This window comes from Pseudophryne corroboree, chromosome 3 (assembly GCF_028390025.1).
Source record: "Pseudophryne corroboree isolate aPseCor3 chromosome 3, aPseCor3.hap2, whole genome shotgun sequence".
In the NCBI taxonomy this organism is placed as follows: Eukaryota; Metazoa; Chordata; class Amphibia; order Anura; family Myobatrachidae; genus Pseudophryne; species Pseudophryne corroboree.
Window position 1 is genome coordinate 617,313,056 of NC_086446.1, and position 4,271 is coordinate 617,317,326.

The following is a 4,271-nucleotide window of genomic DNA, read 5'->3' on the forward strand; positions in this document are numbered from 1 at the left end:
GCCTGAGGGTCTCTTAACCTGGCGCAATACCTGTCCCGTTTTTTGTTCAGACGGGACGCCATCATGTCCACCTTTGGTAATTCCCAACGGTTTACAATCATGTGGAAAACTTCCCCATGAAGTTCCCACTCTGCCGGGTGGAGGTCGTGCCTACTGAGGAAGTCTGCTTCCCAGTTTCCATTCCCGGAATGAAACACTGCTGACAGTGCTATCACATGATTTTCCGCCCAGCGAAAAGTCCTTGCAGTTTTTGCCACTGCCCTCCTGCTTCTTGTGCCGCCCTGTCTATTTACGTGGGCGACTGCCGTGATGTTTTATCCCACTGGATCAATACCGGCTGACCTTGAAGCAGAGGTCTTGCTAAGCTTAGAGCATTATAAATTTACCCTTAGCTATATTTATGTGGAGAAAAGTCTCCAGACTTGATCACACTCCCTGGAAATTTTTTCCTTGTGTGACTGCTCCCCAGCCTCTCGGGCTGGCCTCCGTGGTCACCAACATCCAAAACTGAATGCCGAATCTGCGGCCCTCTAGAAGATGAGCACTCTGTAACCACCACAGGAGAGACACCCTTGTCCTTGGATATAGGGTTATCCGCTGATGCATCTGAAGATGCGATCCGGACCATTTGTCCAGCAGATCCCACTGAAAAGTTCTTGCATGAAATCTGCCGACTGGAATTGCTTCGAAGGAAGTCACCATTTTTTTACCATGGCCCTTGTGCAATGATGCACTGATTTTAGGAGGTTCCTGACTAGCTCAGATAACTCCCTGGCTTTCTCTTCCGGGAGAAACACCTTTTTCTGGACTGTGTCCAGAATCATCCCTAAGCACAGGAGACTTGTTGTCGGGATCAGCTGCGATTTTGGAATATTTAGAATCCACCCCTGCTGTTGTAACAGTATCCGAGATAGTGCTACTCCGACCTCCAACTGTTCCCTGGACTTTGCCCTTATCAGGAGATCGTCCAAGTAAGGGATAATTACGACGCCTTTTCTTCGAAGAAGAACCATCATTTCGGCCATTACCTTGGTAAAGACCCGGGGTGCCGTGGACAATTCAAACGGCAGCGTCTGAAACTGATAGTGACAGTTCTGTACCACGAACCTGAGGTACCCTTAGTGATAAGGGCAAATTTGGGACATGGAGGTAAGCATCCCTGATGTCTCGGGACACCATATAGTCCCCTTCTTCCCGGTTCGTTATCACTGCTCTGAGTGACTCCATCTTGATTTGAACCTTTGTAAGTGTTCAAATTTTTTTAGATTTAGAATAGGTCTCACCTAGCCTTCTGGCTTCAGTACCACAATATAGTGTGGAATAATACCCCTTTTCTTGTTGTAGGAGGGGTAATTTAATTATCACCTGCTGGGAATACAGCTCGTGAATTGTTTCCCATACTGCCTCCTTGTCGGAGGGAGACCTTGGTAAAGCAGACTTCAGGAGCCTGCGCAGGGGAAACGTCTCGACATTCCAATCTGTACCCCTGGGATACTACTTGTAGGATCCAGGGGTCCTGTACGGTCTCAGCGTCATGCTGAGAGCTTGTCAGAAGCGGTGGAACGCTTCTGTTCCTGGGAATGGGCTGCCTGCTGCAGTCTTCTTCCCTTTCCTCTATCCCTGGGCAGATATGACTCTTATAGGGACGAAAGGACTGAAGCTGAAAAGACGGTGTCTTTTTCTGCAGAGATGTGACTTAGGGTAAAAAACGGTGGATTTTCCAGCAGTTGCCGTGGCCACCAGGTCCGATGGACCGACCCCAAATAACTCCTCTTCCTTTATACGGCAATACACCTTTGTGCCGTTTGGAATCTGCATCACCTGACCACTGTCGTGTCCATAAACATCTTCTGGCAGATATGGACATCGCACTTACTCTTGATGCCAGAGTGCAAATATCCCTCTGTGCATCTCGCATATATAGAAATGCATCCTTTAAATGCTCTATAGTCAATAAAATACTGTCCCTGTCAAGGGTATCAATATTTTTAGTCAGGGAATCCGACCAAGCCACCCCAGCTCTGCACATCCAGGCTGAGGCGATCGTTGGTCGCAGTATAACACCAGTATGTGTGTATATACTTTTTATGATATTTTCCAGCCTCCTGTCAGCTGGCTCCTTGAGGACGGCCCTATCTATAGACGGTACCGCCACTTGTTCTGATAAGCGTGTGCGCGCCTTATCCACCCTAAGGGGTGTTTCCCAACGCGCCCTAACTTCTGGCGGGAAAGGGTATACCGCCCATATTTTCTATCGGGGGGAACCCACGCATCATCACACACTTCATTTAATTTATCTGATTCAGGAAAAACTACGGTAGTTTTTTCACATCCCACATAATACCCTCTTTTGTGGTACTTGTAGTATCAGAAATATGTAACACCTCCTTCATTGCCCTTAACGTGTGGCCCTAATAAGGAATACGTTTGTTTATTCACCGTCGACACTGGATTCAGTGTCCCTGTCTGTGTCTGTGTCGACCGACTAAAGTAAACGGGCGTTTTAAAACCCCTGACGGTGTTTTTGAGACGTCTGGACCGGTACTAATTGTTTGTCGGCCGTCTCATGTTGTCAACCGACCTTGCCGCGTGTTGACATTATCACGTAATTCCCTAAATAAGCCATCCATTCCGGTGTCGACTCCCTAGAGAGTGACATCACCATTACAGGCAATTGCTCCGCCTCCTCACCAACATCGTCCTCATACATGTTGACACACACGTACCGACAGACAGCACACACACAGGGAATGCTCTGATAGAGGACAGGACCTACTAGCCCTTTGGAGAGACAGAGGGAGAGTTTGCCAGCACACACCAAAAACGCTATAATTATATAGGGACAACCTTATATAAGTGTTTTCCCTTATAGCATCTTTTTTATATATTTCTAACGCCAAAATAGTGCCCCCCCTCTCTGTTTTAACCCTGTTTCTGTAGTGCAGTGCAGGGGAGAGCCTGGGAGCCTTCCCTCCAGCCTTTCTGTGAGGGAAAATGGCGCTGTGTGCTGAGGAGATAGGCCCCGCCCCTTTTTCGGCGGCCTCGTCTCCCGCTCTTAACGGATTCTGGCAGGGGTTAAATATCTCCATATAGCCCCCGGAGGCTATATGTGAGGTATTTTTAGCCAAAAATAGGTTTTCATTGCCTCCCAGGGCGCCCCCCTCCCAGCGCCCTGCACCCTCAATGACTGCCGTGTGAAGTGTGCTGAGAGGAAATGGCGCACAGCTGCAGTGCTGTGCGCTACCTTAAGAAGACTGAGGAGTCTTCATGCCGCCGATTCTGGACCTTCTTCTTGTTTCAGCATCTGCAAGGGGGCCGGCGGCGAGGCTCCGGTGACCATCCAGGCTGTACCTGTGATCGTCCCTCTGGAGCTAATGTCCAGTAGCCAAAGAAGCCAATCCATCCTGCACGCAGGTGAGTTCACTTCTTCTCCCCTAAGTCCCTCGATGCAGTGATCCTGTTGCCAGCAGGACTCACTGTAAAATAAAAAACCTAAGCTAAACTTTTCTAAGCAGCTCTTTAGGAGAGCCACCTAGATTGCACCCTTCTCGGCCGGGCACAAAAATCTAACTGAGGCTTGGAGGAGGGTCATAGGGGGAGGAGCCAGTGCACACCACCTGATCCTAAAGCTTTACTTTTTGTGCCCTGTCTCCTGCGGAGCCGCTATTCCCCATGGTCCTTTCAGGAACCCCAGCATCCACTAGGACGATAGAGAAATGTTAATGTCAGAAATTGTGTTAACTGTTTGACCTCAAAAGGAAGAAGGCAGCTGTTATTTACTAAGACTTATTCTACAAAACACTCCCCTGTTGTGTCTTCCACTGTAAAGATAGACTAGGTTCCTCAGCAGAGATAGGATGCTAAATATTGCAAATTGACAACTGCCTCTGGCTTACTAAATATACAAAAGCACATTAATGGTTACAAATCATAAATGGGGACATATGGAGGCTAAAAGCTTAAACGAACAGAACTACAGACACCAGCAGGTTATAAAACCTACAGGACAGCTGAAACAGATATTTTGCGTAACTTACAAAAAATCTGCTAAACAATGGGAGTGTATATGGGTGGGGGGGGAGTGGGTGTACAGCACTTGGGTTTGGAGAGGATTAAAACATATTAGAGATGTCTATAAAAGAACCATTATGTCTCATTAGAGGTGTCTATGAAAGAAAAATAAAACATCAATCTCTCCACTTATACCACATTTCTAGACAAAGTAGACCAGACTTATTGTGTGCATCATGGTTCATGAGACATGTGTTCTT